Source organism: Mobula hypostoma, chromosome 13, assembly GCF_963921235.1.
Source record: "Mobula hypostoma chromosome 13, sMobHyp1.1, whole genome shotgun sequence".
Lineage (NCBI taxonomy): Eukaryota > Metazoa > Chordata > Chondrichthyes > Myliobatiformes > Myliobatidae > Mobula > Mobula hypostoma.
In genome coordinates this window covers 53232275-53249822 of record NC_086109.1, presented here as the reverse complement: position 1 = coordinate 53249822, position 17548 = coordinate 53232275, and the positions used below count along the sequence as shown (strand labels likewise).

The following is a 17548-nucleotide window of genomic DNA, read 5'->3' as shown; positions in this document are numbered from 1 at the left end:
TTTAATCTTAACCAGTAGTGTACCCAACCACAAAAAGCAACAAGGATCTCCAATGACTTATATTCTTGATATACAGTATAACCACGTGAAAGCAGTCACAAAAGAAATTGCATATCTTCTTGCTCAGTCACCATATGGACATGTTCAGGTCCTTTACAGTGGAAGTCCTTTTCCGACTATACACTTTTTTTTTTAACCTCCACCCATCAAACCCATTAAATTTATTCAATGGGACCCACCTTTGGAATTTGTCTGCGAGTTGGGACAATTTACCGCTTACTATCAGACATTTTAAACAGGGAAACTAGGAAGTAAATTTAACTTTTGGATTTTGAAATATGACTGTTGCTAGACTGCCTGTGCGCAAGGAAAAGGGTTATATTATGCAAATGAATGATTTTCATATACTTGAAACAGATATTGTAAAAACACAAGCTTGCTAAGATTTTATTGAATGAATGAATTTGTAGTTTGTTTCTGTACATTGATTTTACATGCATACTTTGAATCCAGTTGAATGGTTAGATTTTGACATTTCCTGACATATTACTATAACATTTCCTTTTTGTCATGTTCTGAATTCAGAGAACTGGCACTATGAACCAAAACTGAGATGTTTGTAGAGTAACAAAAAAAATGTTTATTACTTACACAGATAATAGTAGGGCACTGAGGAGTGTGGTAGAACAGAGGGATCTGTGAATACAGATCCATAATTCCTTGAAAGTGGTATCATGGGTAGATAGAGTTATAAAGAAGCTTTAGACACGTTGGCCTTCATAAATCAAAGTATAGAGCACAGGAGTTGGGATGTTAGGAAGATGTTAATGAGGCCAAACTTGGAGTACTGTATGCAGTTCTGGTCACCTACATATAGGGAGGATATTAATAAGATTGAGAGTACAGAGAAAATTTTCAAGGATGGTGCCTAGACTTGAAGACCTAAGTTATAGGAAATGGTTGAACAGGTTAGGACTTTATTTCCTGGAACATAGGAGAATGAGAGGAGATTTGATAGAGATATACAAAATTATGAGGGGTATAGATAGGGTTAATACATCCAGACTTTTCCCTCTGATGTTGGGTGAGACTAGAACTAGAGGTCATAAGTTCAAGGTTAAAGGTGAAATATTCAAACAGAACATGAGTTAGCACTTCTTCACTCAGAGGTTGGTGTGAGTATGAACAGGCTGTCAGGTCCAACTTCAATATTTAAGACAAGTTAGGATAAGTATATAGATAGAAGGGGTATGGAGGGCTATGGTCTGAATGCGGGTCAATGGGACTAGGCAGAATAACAGTTTGGCATAGACTAGATGGGCTGAAGGGTTGTACTGCTCTAGGACTCTACTTACATCTCCAAAAATTATTAAAAATATTGTAAGACGTGCATTATGGTTGCAGTAAGTCAATTGTAAAAATACAAGAAAGATACTGGAAACCTGAAATGTAAAAAAATCATGAAGCCACTCAACAGTTCAGGAAGCAGCTGTAGAATGAGCTATAGAGTTAATGCTTCCACTTTGTTTCATTTATAATTACAGTAATATGATCTTATGCAAGAAGCATATCACCACTCACCAAGCTTTGGAAATTTAGTTGAACTCTGGTAGGAAGAAACAATAATGTACAGAAGAAAATTATTGTAATATGGAACTCACTGCTTGTACAGATGACAGAAACACTCATCATCGGAGCTTTCAAAATGGAAATGAATAGGCATGTAAGAAATGAATTTGTCTACAAATATTCTTACATGCTTAGTATGCAAAATAGTCAATGAAATTACAGTAAACAACAGGAATTCTGCAGATGCTGGAAATTCAAGCAACACACATAAAAGTTGCTGGTGAACGCAGCAGGCCAGGCAGCATCTCTAAGAAGAGGTGCAGTTGATGTTTCTGGCCGAGACCCTTCGTCAGGACTAACTGAAGGAAGAGTGAAATTACAGTATTTATTATGATAAGGACTTTTGCTCATAATACTTTTGTATTTAGAATAGAACATCAAATATTACAGCACAGTACAGGCTCTTTGGTGATTTAACAACAGTGTTAGGTGAATAAGCCATCCTAAGAAAAACCAGAGAAGAGATGTGATTGAAGTTTTTAAGATTATGAGAGGCATTGAGAAACAGCCAAATCTTTTTCCTAGGTCTGAAATGTCTAATACAAGGGGGCATGCATTTCAGTTGAAAGTTCAAATAAGATGTGCAGGGCAAGTATTTGACACAGAGAGTGATGGGTACCTAAAATGTGCTAGGAGGAGTAATGGTGAATACAGATACAACACAGGTGTTAATAGCCATTTAGATATACATGAATATGCACAGAATGGAGGGATATGGACTAGGTGCAGGCAGAAGGGATTAGTTTAGTTTAATTAGTTCAGCATGACAACATAGGTCGAAACACCTATTGTTGAGATGCACTGTTCTAATAAATTCTCAAAGCACGGTAGTTACGTCCCCCCTAATTAAAGAGGCAACCTGCTCTTCTCTCTTACTTATACCACTATAACACCTGTAGCACCTGTACCCTGGAACAGTGAGAACATCGAACCTGGGAAGAACAGCCCTTCCATCCATGACATTTGAAATAAATGAAGTTTGAACCATTCTTTGATGTGCTCCTCACTGTGCTATTAAATAATGTGCTCTCATCAATTGTAGTATTTTCCCCGATTTGTCACTTGCCTCAAATCTGCTCAGGGTCTCAGTGCACCCCATGTCAATCTAGTTGAAATCCACCCTAGTAGCTATCAGCCTTCCTATTCCAATGTGACAGGGCTTCCACTGCATACGTGACCATTGGCCTTCAGTGTCGCTACCACCATAGCAGTATCTGGAAAGGCTGCAGAACATTAAATCCTTTTATATCAGATATCGTCAAGAGTAATTTTTCACTTTCACTGGGTATCTGAACTTCCAATTAATAATCTTAATTTAATAACAATGTAATAACAATGTATTTGCAAGAGCAGCAATTTGGGATATTTCTCAGGCACCAGATAAGGTAAAATCAAAATGGAAGTTCTATTTACCTTACTTTATGACCAAAAATTTACTTTTAAATGTTCATAATGCTTATTAATTGATGTTTGGGGAGAAGACCCCCAGTACGGAAAGCAGTTGCAAATGATTAGCCCTTTAGTGCAAATCCTATTCGGTTTTCAAGTTTCAGTGTAGATGCTAAAACCAGTAAAACTGTGAATTCAGCATTAAATTTCTTTAAAATAATTTGCTAAGGCTTTCAAAGTCACTAGCTTAATATGAAATCCAATCCTTAGGCTCCTATAAAAAGGATGCTGCCACTGCATCAGGAACATGAGTATCCTGCAGTGATCAGAATCATTGCTGAGGTTAGACTTTCTTGACTTCTGTACAATATTGCAGGAAGATAAAAGAAATAAGATGGTTTTGAGGCTAAGGATGATAAAAGAAACAGTCAAAGAAAACTATCTCCACATCAGACCCTTTCTGAATCAAATAAAAATAAGCATTTGTTTATAGTGTGGATTCCAGTTAATTATGCCTTCGGTTAATCAGGGCAGCCACATATTTGGGACAATTCTTAAAGACCAGAAACAAATCAAACAATATCTGGGATTCCCTTTGTTTATTTGGGACACATGCTGCTTAATTGAGGCAGAAGACTGTTGCCAAAATTTACTAACTAGCATCAGTCTTGTGCACAGTGCTTAGTACCAAGTGCCACTTATGTGTTTGTGTTCAAAATACAGTGATTTTTGTCACTGATGCATGGCAAGCAATAAACAGTAAGCCAATTCAGAATTGTTTTGCTTACTGCAGTTTCAACCATTCAGGCTTGAAGATGCTTGAGATGGCTGGGAGTGAAAATGAAATGATTTCACTACTTTAACAAGTAGTGACAACAAGTATTGAAAATCATCTTGAATGTTACAATGAAAATGAGGATTTGAAGCACTGTTTGAAAGCACTAGGTTTCTGCACGGATTTTGTTCTTTTGACTGACTAAATGAACATGTCAGCATGCACTGAATGACTTCCTCTGTCAATAACAATTACAAAGCAACACACAGTTTTATAGTACAGTATTAGTATTGGTAGCATTCTAATTTGTTCTGTATTTCATTTAAATACATAATTTGTTACTCAGTCAAATGGTAGTTTGGCTTTTTTTATACCCTTTTGACAATTTCCATTAATTTTCAGCTAATTGGGGCAGCCACTTAACTAGGGCAAAATGCACTGGTGCCATATTCCTGTGGAACACTGCCCACTGGCTACTGCAGACAAGACTGCTGCATTCAATCTCACTTATTAACCTCAATTACAATAAACCAGTGGGTTTTGTGATCTGTTGTACCTGTGGTGGCTTTTGAAAGAACATTTAATTTAGTTCCAATCATATATAATCGAAGTATTGAGTATAAGAACTGGAATGTTATGATGAGGTTGTATAAGGCATTGGTGAGGCTGAATCTGGAGTATTGTGTTCAGTTTTGGTCACCAAATTACAGGAAGGATATAAATAAGGTTGAAAGAGTGCAGAGAAGGTTTACAAGGATGTTGCCGGGACTTGAGAAACTCAGTTACAGAGAAAGGTTGAATAGGTTAGGACTTTATTCCCTGGAGCGTAGAAGAATGAGGGGAGATTTGATAGAGGTATATAAAATTATGATGGGTATAGATAGAGTGAATGCAAGCAGGCTTTTTCCACTGAGGCAGAGGGAGAAAAAAACCAGAGGACATGGGTTAAGGGTGAGGGGGGAAAAGTTTAAAGGGAACATTAGGTGGGGGCTTCTTCACACAGAGAGTGGTGGAAGTATGGAATGAGCTGCCAGACGAGGTGGTAAATGCGGGTTCTTTTTTAACATTTAAGAATAAATTGGACAGATACCTGGATGGGAGGTGTATTGAGGGATATGGTCCGTGTGCAGGTCAGTGGGACTAGGCAGAAAATGGTTCGGCGCAGCCAAGAAGGGCCAAAGGGCCTGTTTCTGTGCTGTAGTTTCTATGGTTCTATGGTTCTATACTTTTCCCCTATCGTTTCAATAGATTTTCTTTTTAAATATGAATCCATTTCCTTATTAAAATTATCATTTCATCTGGGTTAACATGCAGCAACTACATCTACGAGAAGGAACAGAATTATTCCTAGGTTTTTAATGCAAATTATTGTTGATCTGTCTGAAGGAAGTGTGTGTCATCTGACTGCCTGGTTCTTCAGGCATCACAAGACTTCCCTCTGATCGTTCCCCCTCTGCAAATTAAAAAAAAATCATTACTACTTTCCCAGTGCTGATACAGGGCTATTGACCTGAAACGTTAACTGTGTTTTTCTCTCTCCCCATATGCTGTCTGACCTGCAGAGGATTTAAAAACCTTTTTCATTCTTATTTATAACTATTTAGATTATTTTGTTCTGAGGACTGTACTTGAGGGTAGAAATCTGATGAATGCACTAAACATGCTATTAAACCTTCCTCTAGTATACTGTAAATAAAACTAAGTTTCAGAAGTAGAGTTCAATGTGCATTAATACAACACAAAAATATTACTTCCTATCCCACCATTAAAAAAAAACAGAAAATAAACTGTAATGGGTTCATTTAGAGGATATAGGATCTGCTTCAAAGGCCAGCAATTAACAAAAATTCCAACTGGGATTCACATCATTACAATCCACTGGTAAAGATATTCTGAGTCCTTTTGGGAAGGGACTTCAAGGATTTTGACTCAGCAAGGGAAAATGATATATTTCAAAGTCTACTGGTATGTAACTGATAGGAGACTGCATTGTGTAATGTCCCCTTGTGTGTGCTGCTGTGGCTTTTGCCTGTGATGAGGCAGTGGCTTTGGAAACACCTGTCAGATGAGTAACTGCAGTAACTCCCAGATAGTACACAACATTGAAACTTATAATGAATGAACGAGTTAGTTAAAACAATAAGTGTAATCTACTTGGTAAGCTTTAGTGACTGGATATACATGAGCCATATTTGAGCGAATTAGTTGGCAAGGGAGAGAATGATGACTGGAAATTGGATCACATATAGTAGCATACTTTTCTTTCAAAATGAATGTTGATTCTGGTGAATAATTAAGCATTAATGAGCATTGGGAACCTCATGTCAATTGGACTATCCACGATTTTCCATCTGGGGCCCTGCATGCATCTGATAGCTAATGCATAAAGCAGTTTTAACTCTTCACTGAAATTGCAGAAATATCCTGCAGAAACTCAAGTAGTGTTCGAACAGATCACACTATTGTCAGGCACACATGACTTATTATGCATTTCTGCATAACTTAAAGAGGTCCCAGGTAAGTACTGGCACACTGACTTTAGTGTCTTACTTGTTCCTGTCTGATCCTTTCCTGATAATCTCTTGCCCCAGTCACTGACCCAAGAACAAATGAGACTGGCAACACTGATCCAGCCACCAATAATGAGCTCTCTCCAATAAACTAAGGAGCCAGTCCCAATTAAACATCTACTGATCACAGTACAGTACTAATCCTTGCAACCTTCTCCACACCTCTACCCTTCATACCACCATCACACTCCATAACTGAACTGTTTCCTGACTCTTCTACTAATATACAAACTTCCACCTCCTTAGGGCCTCTCTTACTCATGACAACCCCAACATGACACCAGCCCTTCCCCCAAATCTGGGCCTGGTCCTTTTGAGAAAGAGGTCAGGTTCCTCAAGGGAAACACACTAGCCTGGCGGGAAATGTTTTGTTAGCACACAGTGACCAATGCATTGGTTAACTTTAAACATTAAAACCTCCAGAAGAGTGATAGAACATGAAAGAGCTGGTCACCTCAAAGTATTTTATTTTGAAAGGCCATGGTTTTCCTAAAGAAAGGCAGAATGGTTGATGTGGAGCACAAGATAAAGGAAGAAGACAACAAGTGGAGAGATTATCAGGAAAATGTGGTACCATATGGAAATGCTCAGAGGCAGATCTCTCCAAGGGATAAAAAAGAATAGCTGAGATCTAATATCTAGTGGGTAGGTAAATAACACTAACTCAAGAAGCCTGACATTTATTGTCATTTTATTAAAACAAGTGGTGAATGGATCCACAGAAAACATCTTTTTTGAAACTAGTATCAAAGAATGTTATTTATGGAAGGCAATTGCACAGTGATACATCTGGAAGGTATTATGTTATATTATTTTAAAAAAAGAGTATTTATTTTTCAGAAATTGCTGATTGAGTCAGCACTACTAGTACATCACTTAATACCCTTGAAAAAGTGAGAGTGAGCTACCTTCCGGACTACTGCAATTTATCTTGGTGATGACCTTCAATGGGGAGGGTTCATTGCAGGAATGGAAGAAAGGGGTCATTGGAAGAATGTGAAGGGTGTCCAGGGTGTAGACTGAATGATGATGAAGAGATTGAAATATATTGCCAGGTCAGGGGATCGTGGAGATGGTGAGCTAATGCACCATCTGCCCTTGCCTTTCTGGTGGTAGAAATTGTAAATTTAAGAGGTGCTATTGAAGTAGCCTGGACGGTACATTTTGTAGATTGAACATATTGGAACCACTGTGCACTGGTGCTGAGGAACATGAATGATTAGGGTTGTGGATGGGATGTTAATCAAGAAGGCTGTCCTGGATGTTGTCAGCTTCTTTAGAGTTGTTGGAGTTGCACTCATCCAGGCAAGAAGAGAGTGTTCCATCAAACTCTTGACTCATATCTTATACATGGTGGAAAGCTTTGGGTTATTTGAGATGAGTCATTCACCACAGGATACCTAATGTCTGACCTGATTAGTAGCTACAGTATTTAAGTGGCTAGTCCAGCTGAACTTCCATTTGGCCCTGACCACCAGCACCCTTGGTACAGTGTTCAATAGTAGTAACTAAATCAATGTCAAGGGTAGGCAGTTATACTTGCTTTTACTGGAGATGGTAAAAGCAAGTTTAAATGTATTTGGCTAAAGTGTATGTAAACTTCTGACTTCAACTGTACATCTAATGTGTGGGGCAGGTCTTCAGCAACTAGTCCTGTAGCCTTTGCTGCATCCATGGGAAGATGATTTTAGGGAGGTTAAAGGCTAAGATTGTGATATGAATATAGAGCAGATATGACTTTATTTAACAGAAAATCATGTTTTGTGGGTCAAATGAATATTACCTGCCATTTACCATCTCTGGAACGTTGTCTAGGCTATACAGCATGCTGGCATAAACTGCTCAATTTATTGAGAGGTTGCAAATGGAACTGAAAATTATGTAACTATTCCACTTGATGGGAAAATAAATTAAAAAATCATTGATGAAGTAGCTGTAGACAATTTGACTGGAACACTGTCCTAAGGAACTTCTGAAGCCACCTGCTGGGATTCCAGTGTTTTGCTCCTCAGTGCCTATTATGTTTTAGTTTTATCAAAGCTCGTTGCTGTCACACATCTGGTACCAGAGCTCCTTGGTCAAATTCTGGTGTAACTGAGTCAGTGGGCAGAACTGAAAAAGCGTGTGCAAGCAAAGAGGTCTACAAACCCGACTCAGTTACACCATTTCTGTCTGGAGGAATGGAACAAAATTCCAGCAACTTATTGTGAGAAGCTTACCTACCCAAAACGTTTGACCCAAGTTAAACAATTTAAAGGCAATGCTACCAAATACTAACAAAGTGTATGTAAACTTCTGGCCCACTGCGAAAGTGATGAAAGAAATAAAAGCTGAAATAAATCATTCTCTCTACTATTATTCTGACATTTCACATTCTTAAAATAGTGATCCTATCTGACCGAAGACGGGGGATGTTTTCTAGGATTAAATGTCAGGAATTGTGAAAAACTGAGTTTAAATGTATTTGGCTAAGGTGTATGTAAACTTCTGACTTCAACTATACGTCTAATGTGTGGGGCAGGTCTTCAGCAACTAGTCCTGTAGCCTTTGCTGCATCCATGGGAAGATGATCTTAGGGAGGTTAAAGGCTAAGATCATGATATGAACATAGAGCAGATATGACTTTATTTAACACAAAATCATGTTTTGTGGGTCAAATTATTTTGCAAATTCATTTGTTTTCATTTTATTTACTAACAGTAACTTACTGAAATGATATTCATGAAGAGTTATCTGTTCAAATTCTGCCTCCTGGGCTCTACATGTAGAATTTTTAAAAAAAATCAATGTGCATCATTTTGTTCTTGAACAGTCAACATACAGATTTAGCAATAAATAACAAAATATATTTTTTTGAGCTTGTACAAAATCCTGAATACTTTCAGTATATTGATAAATAATTTAGCATTCAAAATATGACTTCAGGCCTTAAATTCTGCTAAAATCACTGCTACCATTGTTTTTAAAATCAATTGTGTATCTGTTTAAATATTGCAATACTTGGCCTGAGGTGTTATGAGTACTTCTCTGCATAGTATTAAGGATTTAATACACTGTTCAGATTCGAAATTAGATGTTATATTCTCATTTTTTCTGTTGTTTGCCACTTCTGTACATGACCTTTCTGAAATTAATTTGTTTACAATGCATTGTAGTAAATCATAAATTATAGATGGAAGCATCAGATTATTAACGAGATTCTGTAGGAAGAACAGACTGAGGCAGGAAGGGAGGGGATGAGTTTTTCCGTGTAGTATCATGAAACCTAATGAAAACCAGAGAAAGGGGAGGTCTAAAGAACTAGTGAATTATAAAGTGATGAATGATGTTAGAATGTGGGAGCCAGTTGATTTTAGGTGCGTAAAACTGACTTTGGTGGCTAGTGTTAAAATCTGTGAGACTGTCAGTCACAGATGGTGCTCATCTCCACCTATCCAATTATTTTGATTTCAACAGATTTAAAAATCCAGAAGGTAAATGCATCAATCAAATGATAAACACAAGTGATATTGGAAGAGATTTAAAAAAAAACAGTAACAGAGAAGACAGGAGAATCCTGGAGGGCAAATAGATGGATTTATGGCAAATTGTGTCAACAGGTTAAAAAGTCACAGTACTGGCAGGATTTCAGCACAGCTCAGCAGCAAAAACCTAACACATCCAATTACATCACTGGATGAACACTGTATTTACAATGCATATGTTGCTAAGTCAACCAACTGCATGAGGATTTCTTTGGCTGATGGAGAGTCCATCTGGATGGAAATCAGCTAAATGGGGGAAATCAAAAATGCTGGAATTGTTGCAAATCTGAAATAAAAGCAAATATTTCTAGAAGCACTCAGTAGGTCAGGCAGTGTCTGTGAAAGGAGAAAGAAATAGTTCAGGTCTGAGACTCTTCACCTGAACTCAGAAAGCTAGAGAACAAGTCAGTTTTAAGTTGCAGAGAGGGTGGGAGAGGGATGGGCAGAGCAAAGGGGATATCTCTGATAAACTGAGACCAAACAGACCACTATGGCAGTCAGAAACACATTCTAATGTGTTGTTAACAGCATGGTTGTAGGACGCCTGGCAGATCAGGGAAGGGAAAACTGAGCCAACATCACAGGTGAATGATGGCATGACTGACCAGTTCTGACACAGACAGAAGGAAAGAGTGAGTTACCCAACATCGAATAATGCAATACGTATTCCAGAGAGTTGAATGGTGGAGATGAGATATTGAATCTCAGGTTACATTGGACTATTGTCACAAAAATGCAGGAGGCCGCAGGCAGAAATATCAGAGCGAGAGTGGGACACAGATTAAAAGTAGCAGGCAAACAGAAGCTAAAGGCTGAGGATTTTTGGAGTAGGGTGTTCCACAAAGAAATCACCTCATCTGTGTTTGGTTTCTACAGTAGGGAGGAGGCCACATTGTGAATGAACAGGGGACACTGGGGTCCAAGTCTTGAAGGTGGCAACACAGGTAAAGTATGCATCTAGGAAGGCACATGATATAATGCTCTTCATCATTCAGGACATTCAATAAAAAAATAGGGAAGTTGAGCTGCATCCAACTTCATAAAACCTTGGCCAGTCTTCAACTGAAGTACTGTGTCCAGTTCTAGCTACCACACTATTGGTCACATGTGATAGTGCTGGAGAGGGTGCATAAGAACTTTACCAGGATGTTGGCTGGGATGGAGCAGTTTTGTTATGAAGAGCAATCAGAGAATCTATGTCTGCTTTTGCTGGAACAGAAGGGATTAAGAGGAGATATTGATGAAGTGTATAAAATTATGAAGGATATAAATAAAGGAATCATATCCCCATATTACAGAAAGGATGGTAGGGTGAAGGAACCTGGGTGGGCAAAAGATGTGGAACATCTAGTCAAGAGGAAGAAAGAAGCTTACTTAAGCTTAGGAAGCACGGATCAGACAGACTTCTAGAGGATTACAAGGTGGTCAGGAAGGAGCTAAAGAATGGACTTTGATGAGCTAGAAGGGGGCATAAGAAAACCTTGGCAAATAGGATTAAGGAAAGCAACAAGGTATTCTACACGTATGTGCAGAACAGGAGAATGACTCGAGATAGGTTAGGACTGCTCAGGGATAGAAGTGGAAGCATGCCTGGAGTTGCAGAGGTAAGGGATGTTCGTGATGAATACCATGTTTCGTTGAGAGGGATCTTGATGTTTGTGAGGACAGCATTAAACAAGTTGAAATGCTAGAACATGCAGATGTTAACAATGAGGATGTGTTGGAACATTTGAAAAACATTAAGATACACAAGTCCCCAGAGCCAGATGGAATTTACCCCAGATTACTACAGGAAGTGAGGGAAGACATTGCTATGCTTTTGTTGATGATCTTTTTGCATCCTCATTGACCACAAGAATCGTACAAGATGATTGGAGCGTGGCAAACTTTATTCCTTTGCTCAAGAAAGGAATTATAGACCTGTGAGTCTTACTTCAGTCATGGGCAAATTATTGTTAAAAATTCTTAGAGACAGGATTTATGAGCATTTGGAGAAGCATAACCCTATTAGGGATAGTCAGCATAGCTTTGTGAGGGGCAGGTCATGTCTCACAAGCCTGGGTGAATTCTTTGAAGATGTGACAAAGCAAGTTGATGAAGGCATAACAGTGGATGTGGTCTATCTGGATTTTAGTAGAGTGTTTGACAAGGTTGCCCATGGTAGGCTCATTCAGAAGGTCAGGAGTCAAGGGATCAAGGGAAACTTGGCTGTGTGGATTCAGAATTGGCTTTAAGGCAGAGGGTGGTTGAGATGGAGCACCATCTGCCTGGAAGATGTTGACCAGGTACCCCTGCTCTTCATGATTTGGAAATTTATATGGATAAGGAAGTGGAAGTGTGGGTTAGTAAGTTTGCAGATGACACGAATGTTGTTGGAGTAGTAGATAATGTGGAAGGTTGTTGTAGTTTATAACAGGATATTGACAATTTGCAGAGCTGGGCTGACTAGTAGTAGATGGAGTTCAATTGGAAAAGGGTGAAGTGATTCACTTTGGAAGGTTGAATTCGAAGGCAGAATAGAGACTTAATGGAGTAACAGGGATCTTGGGGTCCATGTCCATAGATCCCTAAAAGTTGCTGTGCAAGTTGATAAGGTAGTCAAGAAGCGTATGGTGTGTTGGCCTTCATGAGTTAGGGGACTGAGTTTAAGAGCTACGAGGTAATGTTGCAGTTCTATAAAACCCTGGTTCTATAAAATCACTTGTAATATTATGTTCAGTTCTGGTTGTCTCATTATAGGAAGAATATGGATGCCTTAGAGAAGGTTTAGTGGAGATTTACCAGGATGCTGCCTGGACTAGGGAGCATGCCTTATGAGGATAGGTTGAAAGAGATATGGCATTTCTCTTTGGAGTGAAGGAGAATGAGAGTTAACTTTATAGAAGTGTACAAGATGATAAGAGGCTTAGATAGAGTCACTTTTCTAGGGTAGAAATGGCTAATACAAGGAGGCACAATTCTAAGGTGATTGGAGGAAAGCATAGAGGGGATGTCAGAGATAAGCTCCTTACATAGAGAGTAGTGAGTACGTGGAACCCCTGTCGTTAGAGGCAAATACATTATGAACACTTAAGAATCTCTTAGATAGGCACATGGATAGAAAAATGGATGGTTATCTAAGAGGGAATGACCTATGTCAAACTTCTGTATCAGAGATTGATAAAACTTCACTCAGAAAGTAGCGAGAACCTGAAATATCCTGCTTCCATCACTCTGTCAGGCAGAATCACTGAGAGCACTTAAAAAGTGTCTAGGTAAGCACTTAAATCACAGAGTTAAAGAAGGATATGGACCAAATGGCAGAGAGACAAAATTAAAACTGGTTGGTGTGGATGCATCAGACTAAACATCCTATTCCCACGAGTACAATGCTGACTTTAAGTAGAAAACAAATTCAAAATAATAACAAATGTGAATACAGAGTTGACAATAAATCTGTTGAACTGAAGATCATTCAATTGCAGTTAGAACAGATTCAATTCAAAGATTCAAAGTACATTTATTATCAAAAAATGTATAAATTATATAACCTTGAGATTTGTTTGCTTACAGGTAGCCACAAAGCAAGAAACCTTAAAGAACCCTACTAGAGAGAGAAATAAATAAATACAGACCAACACCCAATGCCCAAGAGAAAGAAAAAAGTACACAACTCATGCAAACAATTGAAGCGAACAACAACACTCTGAACTAAACTGAGTCCTCAGATCCAAACCCTGTAGCAGCCCAGAATAGGTCCAAAGCCTCGTTTATCAGTTTGTCATATTAGCAGGTATGGTGCACAACAGTCAGGGCCATGGAGAGAAGAATGACCATCTTGGAGAGCAGGTGAAATCAGCTCTCGCCTTAGATCCTGACTCTCTGTCTTTACGGTCTAGTTGGGCCAGTGTTTAAATTGAACAAACAATGGAACAGTGAAAGGCTCCGGTGTCCTGGAGTAAGAAAGCGAGTGTAATCGGCTCAGACCTCTGAACTGAGTCAGCATTTAAATACTCTAAACAGCGCTACCTCGCACTAGAACCCAGCTACTGCGAAGGGCTCAGGGACTAGACTACAATGTCCAGAGACTAGCTCTGGGCCCAGATTTCGCCACCCAGTCTGAAGCCACTCTCAAGCTCTTCAAATTAACTTGGTGCCCAGAACGATCCAACCTCGTGCCTGGGACAGCTGTACAGGCATCGAATCTCCTCTGCCCTGGCCTCAACCTCCTCTCTCTGAATGGCTCACTCCATCTGCATTGATTCTGCAACCCACCATCTTGGCTAATCCCCCGAATTTGCCTCGCCATTAGGGTTGCTAACTGTCCCGTATCAGCCAGGACATCCCATTTATTGGACTAAATTAGTTTGTCCCATACGGGACCGCCCTTGTCCCGTATTTCCCCCGCTAAGGTAGAGCGTTCCTATGAAACCATTCGTACTGAAATGGCATAAAGCACAGAAGCAATTACCATTAATTTATATGGGAAAATTTTTGAGCGTTTCCAGACCCAAAAAATAACATACCAAATCATACCAACAACACATAAAACCTAAAATAACACTAACATATACTAAAAGCAGGAATGATATGATAAATACACAGCCTATATAAAGTAGAAATAATGTATGTATAGTGTAGCAGAATCGAGAAGATTAAGCCAAAACCAATTGATAGAAAAAAAAATCGGCATGTACATGTATGAGCACGTCACGCATGCGTGCACACGTGCCCGCACAAGGCTTCATGGTCATGGTAGTCTTTTCGTGGTAAACACAAGTATCCCGTATTTGACTGCTACTTTTGTCCCTTACTTGTGAGCGAGAAAGTTGGCAACCGTACTCACCATCGCCCGCCCCTTCACTGCTTGCGGCAATAATTTTACATAATTTGCATAAAACATGTTTTTAGTCGGATTGGTAGTACCATCTTAACCAGAAAAATTTGAGATAAATAAACTACATAAAATGGCAGTTAGAATGGTAAACAACAGGAGGAAATGTTTAAAACATAATAATACGTAGATTTGCAAAGGAAATGCATTAACATCTTGGTCTTGTGCAGAAATAAACTAAAACATTTAAGTTAAAGAAGGAAGCTAAAAGCAGTAGCAGGTTCCATAAACATGTTGACAATGATGAGCCTTGTTTCCTCACCAATTCTTAATCCGGTGCCAAGGTGCTTGCGTGAGTTTAGTCACATCAGATAAGCATGGCCGACATCTATTTAGCTTCCATACAATTCCTTCCATTTCTACTCACACTTACTGAGGCTTACTGTTACTTTCTGTCCAGCTTAAGTTTCAATCTTACATTCCATTCTTCACAGTAGTTGTTTACACCATTTCCATAACATCTCCTCCTCCAAATGTTTTCCACTGCTGGTAAAGTAAGGCTCCCACTGAATCTAATAATTCAAAGTCCATATAGCTGATAGAAACCATAGAAACTACAGCACAGAAATAGGCCTTTTGGCCCTTCTTGGCTTTGCTGATCTCCCATCTTCCCAAAAATTCTATCCTGCTCCAATTTTCTCTCTGTCCATCATGCTATTATTCCATTATTCTGAACAACTTGTTTCCCGTTATTTCCCATTGTTTCATTCTGACCAACACACACACACAAACTGCTGGTGGAACTCAGGCAGCATCTATGGAGGGAAATGAACATTCAGTGTTTTGCAAAGAGACTCTACATCAGGACTGGAAAGAAAAAGGGCTCTCCTTGTATCTCCCATTATTCTGATTTGCCTTGAAAAGGAACCTGTGCAAATCCTCACAGCACCTGATGACACTGTGATCTCTGTCTCGGAGGCCAATACCAGAATATTTTTCAAGAGGCTGAACCTTGCCAGTCATCAGTCCTTGGTGTATCTGGCAGGGTACTAACATCCTGTGCTGATCACCTAGCTAGATCAACACAGGCTCACATCAAGAATAGGTGCTTAACCCACTGCTCTACTCTCTCTATACTTATGACTGTGTGACTAGCCACAGCTCCAACGCCATCTACAAATTTACACATGACACTACTATTGTAGGTAAAATATCAGAAGGTGACAAGGACACAAACAGGAGTGAAACAGACTGGCTGGCTGAGTGGTGTCACAGCAATAAACTCCCACCCAATTTCAGCCAGACCAAGGAATTGACTGTGGACTTCAGGAAGGAGAAATCAAGAGAACATACACTAGTCCTCTTTATGTGGTCAGCATTGAAAGGGTGAGCGGCTTTAAGTTCCTGATTGTCAACATCTTAGGAGTTTCTGCTGTGGGATCAACACACTGATGCAAATATAAAGAAGGCCTGCCAGCTGCTCCACTCCATTAGAAGTTTGAGATGAGATGAGATATGTCACCAAAGATTATTGCAAATTTCTATCAATGTAGAGTTGAGGCTTTCTGATTGGCTGCATCACTGACTGGTTTGAAAGTTGGACGTTAATTGCTGCAGGTCTGCTTCTCTTGTTTGGTGGAAAGACAAGTTGTAGCTAGGACTAGGCCTCAGACTTGTGTTGTAGCATGGTGTCCCAGCTCGGTTGGAGGTGGCTTCTTCCAGTGGTGCTGCCCTTCAGTGCTGCATGAGTGGAATTATAAGCTGGACTGCTGGGAACCATCAATTTGGGATCCTTGTCATTCTGGAACCTGGCCTAAAAAAATTGTTTTCTTATGTGACTATGTTCTTTTCCCCTTTTCTCATTATTTTGAATTTGCATGCATGCCTTTGTACCTTGGCCCCAGAGGAATGCTGCCATATTCGGCTGTATCCATGTATCGTTTGAATGATAATTAAATTTGATTGATTTGCTTTGATTTGGTTAAGAATATGGTATCCACTATTAAGTACCTTCACCATCCAGGACATGACCTCTTCTCGTTAGTACCATCAGAGAGGATGTACAGGACACTTGGGCCAGTCTGGTAGCATAGCAGTAAAACTATTACAATGTCCTTGACCCGGATTCAATTCTGCCACTGTCTGTAAGAAATTTGTATGTTCTCTCTATGAGTTTCCTCCGGCTGCTCCAGATTCTTCCCACATTTAATGGGCCAGCTAGGTGTAACTGGGCCTGTTGGACCAGAAGGACTTGTCACTGTGCTGCATCTTTAAATCTAAAAACCTCTTATCAATGATTCAGAAACAGCTTCTTAATCATCAGATTTATGACCACTAACTCATTTCTCCTACTTTTACACTATATATTTATTTGTAAATTATAGTCATTTTATGCCTTTGCACTACACTGTCACTGCACTGGTACCACAATATAACAAATGTCACATCATATATGATTTATTTTATTAGCATCCTACTTACCAAACTTTCCTTCCAGCCTCTGAGTTTGAATTTTTCAAACTATACTTCAAGCTGCTTCTATATCTTGTTCTGCTGGTGCTTCCGGTATTCTGTCCCCAGTGTACCCTCTGACCTCATGCATCTCTTCCATTCTCTCCCATTTAGATTCTTCACCTTCTGTCTGTACCTTTCCCTGCAGAAAAACCCCTTAAACCTCTTTGTTCATGCTGCATTTTGTAAATCTCCTTAAAACCCACACTTTCCCAAACTTTATAGTCAACTGTCTGACTGTCCAACCCTTGGCTCATCCATTCCTTTGCCCTGCTTTAGTCCATCACTTAAAAGATCTGAAAGATCTTAAACAAATTACGTAAAAGCAGAATGAAGC

The 17548-nt window shown here is 39.3% G+C and overlaps 2 protein-coding genes across 7 annotated transcripts in view; one reads left to right on the top strand and one right to left on the bottom strand.

Moving 5' to 3' along the window:
- Positions 1-17548, bottom strand: part of LOC134355592 (protein unc-13 homolog A-like) — a 1022883-nt gene that overhangs the window by 113649 nt on the left and 891686 nt on the right. The window lies entirely within an intron of this gene.
- The window catches only part of LOC134355594 (uncharacterized), a 66891-nt gene that overhangs the window by 37847 nt on the left and 11496 nt on the right, over positions 1-17548 (top strand). For 2 of the 3 annotated variants that reach the window (XR_010020132.1, XR_010020133.1), the window contains exon 4: positions 1545-4694. The exons of the other annotated variant lie outside the window; for it this stretch is intronic. The gene's annotated coding sequence lies outside the window, so the exon portion shown is untranslated. Of the gene's footprint in view, positions 1-1544; positions 4695-17548 lie in introns of those variants that run through there. 3 annotated transcript variants of the gene reach the window in all.